Genomic DNA, 9205 nt, shown 5'->3' on the forward strand with positions numbered 1-9205 from the left:
CCCCGGTCTGGGGGGATCCCACATGCCGCAGAGCGGCTGGGCCCGTGAGCCATGGCCGCTGGGCCTGCGCGTCCGGAGCCTGTGCCCCGCAACGAGAGAGGCCACAGCAGTGACAGGCCCGTGTACCGCAAAAAAAAAAAAAAAAAAAAAAAAAAAAGGAGAGATATACCATGTTCATGGATCAGAAGACTCAATATTGTTAAGCTGTCAGTTCTCGTTGAATTTAATCTGTGAATTCAAGGAAATGCCAATAAAATCCCAGAAGAGTTTTTTCTGGTAGAAATTTATAAGCTGATTTGAATATTTATATGGACATGCAAAGGATCTAGAGTAGCCACAACAATTTTGAGAAAGAACTAGCTGGAAGAATTATACTATTTTGATTTAGAGACTTCCTAATAAAGTCTAGTAAATAAGACAGTGTGGTATCGACAATGAAATGAATAGGGACTCCCAAAATAGACCACATGAACATGGTCAATTAATTTAAGACAAAAGTACCAAAATAACTGAATGGGAAAAGACAGTCTTTTCAACAAATTGTGCTGGAATCATTGGATATCCATATGCAAGAAAATGAAACTCAACCCTTACCTTACACAAAAATTAACTTCAAATGGATCACAGACCTAAATGTAGACCCAAAACTATAAAACTTTTAGAAGAAAACATATGGCAAAATGTTTACGACTGAGTTAAGCTAAGACCTTTTAGGTAGGCTAAATTAAGCAGAACCATTAAAGAAATACTTGAAAAGTTGGACTTCATCAAAATTTAAAGCTTTTGCTTTTCAAAAGACAGTGTTCAAAAATTAAAAAGCAAGCCACAGATTGGGAAAAATATTTATAAAACTTTTATTTGTTCTGGACTTAAATCCAGAATATATAAAGAAAACTTAAAACTCACTAATAAAAAGATAATAAGCCAATAAAAATGGGAAACAAGTTGATCAGACTCTTTACAAAAGAAAATATATAAATGACAAATAAACAAATGAAAATATGCTCAACATCATTAGTCACTAGGGAAAAGCAAGTTAAAACCACAAGGAGATACCACCTGTGACATGCCCACTAGGATGCTGAAAGTAAAAGTACCAAGCACACTATCATAGGCAGACTAGTGGCCTCCAAAGATGTCCATTCTAATCACTGAAACGTGAATCAATCCATCTTGTTGTAACAGTCCCCAAATAAGTCTTCATTATTGTTCTTTTACCCAGTAAATGCTTGTCCTTCCTTCCATCTACTTCCTTCTTAGACACATTTTTTGATCATTCTTTTAATGAAGGTCTGTGAGTGGCAAATTCACTACATTATTTTTAGCTAAAACGGTCTTCATTTTTTTTCCCTCACTCTTGATTAATAGTATAACTCTAAGAAGGTATCATTCTATTCTCTTCTGATCTCTGTTGTTGGTATTGGGAAATCTGCTGTCATTCTAATCACTGGTACATTGTATGTGATCTCATTTCTCTCTTTGCTGTGCTGATTTTCTCCTTTTATTTAGTGTTTAATGGTTATACAAGGAAGTCTCTAGGTGTGGGATTACCCAGCTTGGGATTCCTTGGAATTCTTCCATTGAGGGTTCATGTCTTTAATCGGTTTTGAATCATCTATTTTCTCCTCAAATATGTCCTCTGATTCTTTCTCTCTGTTTAGGTCTTATTAGCTAAGAGATACCACCAGTGAGTACATACCAGCACTCTTATTAGCTTTGTATTAGACATTTTCTTTATCTTAAACTCCTTTTCACGTTTTCCATCTCATCTCTGTGCTGTGTTCTAGGTAATAACCTCTAATCTTTAGATTAACAATTCTCTCCTCCAGTGATCTAATTCAGGGTCCCATCCATCCACTGAGACTTTCATTCAGTGAATATGTTTCACATTTCTAGAAGGCCTATTTCATTATTTTGCAAACCTTCCTTATTTACAGCATCTTGATCTTCCCTCCAGGACTTGATTCCATCTATTATGTTTTTAAACATTTTTACCATACTTTCCCCCCCTCTGATTGTGCCTTTATTAGCTCAAGTTCATGGGACTGGAATCTTGCTGTTTGTTGTGTCTGCTGTCTCTTGCTCACAGCAAATTATTCACTGTATGTTTCCTAATTTTTTTTAACTCATGAGCTCACCGTTAATGAGGCTTATTTTCTGAGAAAGCACAGTGAGGCCAGTGCTGTCAGAGTACCTCTGCTGGGTGACTTACTATGGCAGACATTCCAGGGGTGTCCACTCTGGGACAGATCTGCATGTTTATTTCTCTGCTCGCAGCTTTCCTGAGCCTTGCAGAGATATCTGCAGGTTTTCTGAGTGGAGTAAAGACATGTTTTGGACCCCAAACCCAAGGGCAAGCCCAGGGCTTAATTTTCTCTAGGGAGACTGTTTCCTTCAACTCAAGCTGAGGCAGCTTCCTCGTCTCCTCCCTGTGCCAAGAGCCAGATTTCTCCTAATCCCCCTTTCCACTGAGAGTTCAGCTCTTCAAACGTCCTGACTTAGACCTTTTTCAGGATTCCAAGACCTTGTCTCCTGTCCTCAAATGCGTGTTAAAGCCCAAGCCCCCAGGTTTACTAGGACTGAAAACAAACTCCCAGGTCAGTTCATGGGCCCACATTGCTCTCATTTTCAGTCTCCTTGTTTCAGAGACTCACAGTCTCAGCTGTGCAATTTTCAAGGGTCACACCTACCCAGAACATCTGTGTGTTTGGGACAGGAGGGGTTTCAGGTCTCTTAGTCCATCATCTTTCTGGAAAGAGAACTCTCCTTCTCCACTTATTCACGTGGCCACCTCCCAAGAAACAATTTGAGTCATTCTGTGACTGTTTACACAGCTCCAAAACACATTAGTTAAGTTGAAGCGTTCAGCCGATCATCCAGATGTTTTTGTCTACACAATGCCAAAAATCCAGATGTGCGTCCAATTCATCTGCTATTTCCAAACATAATAAACTTACATTATTAAGCACATTGCTATTGCACAAACTCAGAGATCCTGTGGGTATAATCCTGCCCCTCATTTGCCAAGACTAATTGTATTAGAGCCCATGACTTTCATTCGATCACACAGACTTCTAACGCTGTGATTCTCTTCCTTGTTCTTGTTGTTGTTACTCTTGTGTTTTGTGTTTTTTTTTCACAATACGGTATTGAGGTCAATAAGTATTTATTAAACTCTTGGCTGAGGGTGAAAAGAATGAAAAACCACTCTGTCCCTGGGGGGATATTAAAATGTAGCTGTATTTATTTATTCATTCCTTCATTCAATACTTTTTTATTGGGCAGACACCGTGTTCCTGGGGAAACAGGGTAAACAAGACCGACCCCCGCCTTTGTGAAGCGGGACATTTAGTGGGACACACAAGTAATATACGATAAAACAATCACACAAGTAACATAGAATAAAAAGTCATTAATGCTACATAGGAAAGGAGAAGTACTGTGACAGAGAATCATACATAGTCTCGGCTTAGTTTGGGGAAGGGAGGGAACGGCCTCTCTTACGAGTGACCTAAGCTGTGACCTGAGAGATGCAGGCAAAGAGCTAGGAAAGAAAGTTCCAGACTGAGGAACCATAGGAGAGGCCGTGGCAGGGGCTGGGGGCCGAAGGGGCTGGGAGGCTGAAGGAACACAAAGATTGTCGGTGTGGCTGGGAGTGTGGGCAGGAGGCTGGTGTGGAAATAAAGCTGGAGAAGGAGGTTGGCATCTCATCAGCTCTGGGCAGGACAGGGCTTGGATTGGGGATTTTCTTCCGAGAGCAGTAACTCCCCACTGGGGCGGAGGGGTGATGGGAAGAGATCCCTGGCTACTGGATGGCAAGGGAGAAGAGGAAGAAAACAGGTGAGTTGGAGTTTAGTAAGAGGATGCTGGTTAAGAATGAGTGGTGTCAGTGGCGACAGAGAGAAAGAGGCGAGCAGGGTGCAGTCCAGAGCTGGGCTCTGGTGATGGATTCGGGTAGCACAGGGGAGGACCGTGTCAAACCGGGCTCTGGCACGAGCGGCTGGGGATACAGAAGCACCATTACTCAGATAGGGAAGCCTGGAGAAGAGCCAAATTTCTGGGGAATTAGTTCATTTCTGGACATCTGAACTTGGAGATTAGCACGTTAATCAGTTGGTTACCTTTAGCACACGATCTTATTTATCGCGCTAAGCCTTCCTGAGACACACAAGTCCAGTCGTCAACTGGACAGCAGGGTATATATGGCTGGAGCTCAGGAGAGGCAGGTGAGGTACAAATCTGGGAGTCAAGGGCACGTAATTGGTACGTCAAACCACGGAACTGGCGACGGCGATGCGGGGAGAGACAGAAAGAGAGCAGGAGCCTTGGTCATAGAAGACAAGGAATCTGGTTTTTTTTTAAAGAAGACTTAGTTAGTCATATGATATCACTCGTACGTGGAATTTAAATTTTTTAAATGATACAAATGAACTTATTTACAAAACAGAAACAGACTCACTGATATCGAAAACAAACTTATGGATACCAAAGGGGAAGTGTCGGGGGAGGGATAAATTAGGAGCTTGGGATGAACATGCACACACTACTATGTATAAGGTAGGTAACCAACAAGGACCTGCTGTAGAGCACAGGGAACTCTGCTCAATATTCTGTGATAACGGATGTGAGAAAAGAATCTAAAAAAGAATGAATGGGTGTATATGTATAACCGAATCACTTTGCTGTCCACCTGAAACTAACACGACATTGTAAATCAACTAGACTCCAATAAAATTTTTTTTAAAATTAAAAAGACTGAGTTAGGAGTATCTGAAGTGGGGAGAAACAAGAGAGCTCGGTGTCATGAAATCCCAGAGAAGAGAGTGTTGAAGGCAGAAAGAGTGGGTAGCTTTTCATTGAAAACTTGAACTTCTGAAAAGTCGACTGAGATAAAAACTAAGAGGTGGCCGGTGGGGAGGATGGATGCCAGGGGCGAGTCTGCAGATGAAGAGGAAGAGCTCCCAGAGTGAGCCGGGCTAAAGCTGTCGTGGAAATGAGGAAGCAGAGCTAGAAAGGGGGCAGCTCTCCCTGCAAGGGGCCAAGCGAGGGCCGTGGAGATGAGACGGGCTCGGGAAACAGGAGAAGGGGCCGCACGCAAGGCAGTTTATCACTCCAGGCGGGGAGAGGAGACACACAGAGGCTGCAGGAGGAGGGGGAGAGCTAACGGCCTGGTGAGATGGAGCCCTCGGGGACCGGGCGGGATTTGGATAAACAGCGAGGGGAGGGGGCGTTTGGGCCTGCGAACCAGCGTAGGCAAAGGAGCAAGTGAGCAGAGGCGGTCAGAGGCTGAAGCGGACGCAGCAGAGGCCAGGTGAGGACGGCTTTTGTCGCACAGAGCTGAAAAATAAAGCTGCGTGGGGGGGCTTGGGTCTAGCTGCTTTTTTATCTGCCCACTTCTGAGAAAGGGTCACTGCCTTTCGGTGACCCCTCCCTGCATTCCTTCCATGAGGCGGTAGAGCGGCTGCTGTCACGGTACCCGTGCCCACCCGCCGGGGCTGTGGGACCCCAACCAGGCCAGCCGGACACCCCCCCGCAGCCCCGAGGCCAGCTGGGGCCTGCCCACACCACCGTCCTTCCCGGGGCTCCAGTGCACGAAGCCCCCGGTATAGTCTTTCCTCCTTAGGCCTCAGCGGGACCTGCCGAGCATCGCTTGCCACCGAGGGCCCTGAGCACACGGCCGGGTGGCAGCAGGGAACGGCAGCGCCCACCGCTGGGGCTCAGCGGCAGGCTGAGAGGCAGCCGCCCGCCCAGCCCCAGGGGAGGCTGCAGGAACCCCTGCAAGGAGCCAGGAAAAGAGCCCACACCTCAGAAACAGGCCCCCCTTAACCTGTGGGCGAGAACTTCTGAAAGCTCTAGCTTTTGCACGTTGAGAACTTGTGGTTAATTCCATCCATTTCATTTTGAAATGACATCAGAACCCTCTTCTACTGAACCTCAAGGATTAGCTCGTGTCAGAATCAAGGCACCAAGACTCACTGGTCTGACCTGGCACGAAAGCCCTCGGGAGCAGAGGAGTTCACATCAGAAAGTCCACAGAAACAAGCACCGGAGAGGCTGCGGAGAGAAGGGAGCCCTGCTACACCGCTGGGGGGAATGTAAACGGGTGCCGCCACTGCGGAGAACAGGATGGAGGCTCCTCAGAAGACTAAACTAGAGCTGCCATACGACCCAGCAATCCCACTCCTGGGCATATACCCTGAGAAAACCAGAATTCGAAAAGATCCATGCACCCCAGTGACCACTGCAGCACTATTTACAATAGCCAGGACATGGAAGCCACCTAAATGCCCATCAACAGACGAATGGATAAAGAAGATGTGGTACAGATATACAATGGAATATTACTCAGGCATAAAAAGAAATGAAACTGAGTTATTTGTAGTGAGGTGGATGGACCTGGAGAATATTATGCTTAGTGAAATAAGCCAGACATATACTGTATGACATTACTACGTATGGAATCTAAAAAATAATACAAATGAATGTATATGCAAAACAGAAAGTGATCCGATAGATGCAGAAAACAAACTTGTGGCTACCGTGGGGAGAGGGAAAGGGGGAGGGCCAGGATCGGGTAGGGGATTACGAGGCGCAGACTACTACGTATAAAATAAATAAGCCATAGGGATACATTTACAGCACAGGGAATTATACCCATTATCTTGTAATAATCTATAATGGAGTATAATCTGCAAAAATACTGAATCACTAAGCTGTACACCTGACACTAATATAATATTGTAAATCAACTATACTTCAATTAAAAGAGCAAAGGAATACAGAGCTTGCTAGTAAGTCACGCTCCAGTTGGGTCCACAGGCTGGAGGTTTCCCGCAGAGGGAAAAGAGCTGCAGGTTTGTGGTAGGTCGGTCGGAGGTAAGAAGACCGGGTCCCTTGCCAAAGAAGTGACAAGGAAGCATTTCCCAGCCTCGCAGGCTATGGCGCCCATTCTCTGCTCAGGGTTTGATGCCTTCTCTGGATTGCAAATGTGGTCCAGGGTGCCTGCAGGCTGAGCTGACCGGTCCACTTTTGGGAGGCAGCCACCAGAGCCCTGGCTCTGATTCAGTGTCTGTGGAAAGCTGACTTCTTGCCTGTGGGGCTCCAACAGCCAGCGAGGCTCCCCGAATTCACACCCCACCCAAAGGGTGGGCTCGGGGGCCGGGAAGGCCACGCCCTGTAGGGACACGATCGCTGTCTAATGTTGGAGGGAGCTCCCCTTGTAAAGAGACACGGGACCTCAAAGACCTCCTAACTTGGGAAGCAGTCAGGAGATAGTATGTGAAGCACTCAGCTTATAAACCGTGTGTGCGGAGCAACCGCATTCCGACAAATAAACATACGCACATGGCTCTCCATGTGCTGCGTATGTGTGCACATACATTTTAAAGACCCTGAAGTGACACACACCAAAATGTTAGCCATGGCTACCTTGCAGGGAGGGGAAGGGGGCTTGAAGGTGACTATTATTTTATTTCCTTTTCTTAACCGTATTTTCCCATTTTTCTATAACAAACACATATAACTTAGGTAATTTTTTAATATTCATTTTTAAAAGAGCACCTGGCAGGTTTCTTATAAACAGGTATTGAAAACCCACAGTTTAGGGGTTTTGTTGGCAGGCATGGGGGGAATGGCTTAGGGAAGACGTGTATGTTGTTTGTGGTTGTCTATTGCTATGTCGCTTTATTGCAGTGTAGCCGAGGGATGGGAGGTGCCCACGTGGTTTCGGATCACACCACGCTGCTCACATAAAATCACATCCAGGGTGGCTCTCTGTGCTGTCATTCTCACTTGACTAACCATAAATAAACCCACTAGATAATAGCTGGCTGGAACCAGGCCACATAATCCCTCCATAATCAGGCTGTTATACTCAGTCCAGATCACTATATGCTCACCGCTTGCTGCCTGAGGTTGGGTAGAAACCACTTAGTCACAAAGCTCCAAAAGACCACCTCTCTCTCGGCCCTACTAAGTGGAATCCTCGTTGAAGCCAAGATGCTGTCTTGTACTCGAAATACTTATTAGCGGTTCTTAACAACCCTTACACACCTACATGCAGCCTCCTGGCTTTATCCTCGGACCCTCAGAATTGAAAAAACTTCGATGAATTTCATTCTCAGCTGAGCTCACCGTCATAGAAACCCATCCGCACACAGGGTCATCTATCTAATACACTTACACGAAATCATTCGTATCCGTCTAGTGCCTAAGAGGGTGGATTTTGGAGTCAAATGGTCTTCAGCTGATTAGCTTTAGGAGCGTGATTTTATTTATCACACTAACCCTACGAGGGTATTCATACCACGCTCCATTTTACAGATGGGGAAGCTGAGGCTCACAGGAACTTGCTCAGGGTTCTTGCTCAGGTAAGCAGAAGTTGGAAACTGAGGCCACAGTTCCCTGACCCCAGACCCTGTGCTTTTTGTCTCCTGCCAGGTTAGCCCCACCACTCCTACAAGGATCTGGCCCAGTGGGCATGTGTCCATCCTAAGAACCAATGTCACCATGTTTGAGATGACCATGGTTTTGTTTCCCAACAAACTTTCCAAGGAACAGACCACACTGTCTTTCCCCTTTTCTTGCACCTTCCCTCCCACTTTACACACACACACACACACACACACACACACACACACACACACACACAGAGTCTTCATGAAATAACCACTTGCAAAGAGACTAACGGGGGCTACAGACACTGCTGGGGCCACAGGACAGCACACCCCCAGGCAGTGGCTCACTCACTGCTATGAGGATCAAGGTCCCCTCGAGAGAGTCTGAGGTGGGACCACTCCCTTGTGCGTTAGGATGGTGGAGGGCTCAGCCGTCTTTCCTAAACCTCCTTGCAAGCCACAGCTGGAGGATCCCATGGAGAGGCTGGGGCAGCGGCCATTCTAAGGAGGCTCCAAGAAGCTCAAGTGATGTGGCTTCCCTGCCCTTAGTCTACTTCACAGGGCGGCTGTGAAGCTCTCAGAAGGTGTCCTGGGAGGATGGATTTTGACAAAACATAGGGTGTGACTCCTGTGAAGGTATCATCGCCTCTGAGTAGAAGCCGGTCACCATGGTGACCATCTCGTAGGGTGTCTGTCAAAGATCCTGAAAGGGCAGCATCAACAAGAGCCCACAAACTTGGGGGAAACCTTGAGGGGCAGAAAAGCTGGAAGGGAATCCTTGGAACATAGATCTCTTCCTCTGAAAAATG

Source organism: Physeter macrocephalus, chromosome 11 (assembly GCF_002837175.3).
Source record: "Physeter macrocephalus isolate SW-GA chromosome 11, ASM283717v5, whole genome shotgun sequence".
NCBI lineage: Eukaryota > Metazoa > Chordata > Mammalia > Artiodactyla > Physeteridae > Physeter > Physeter macrocephalus.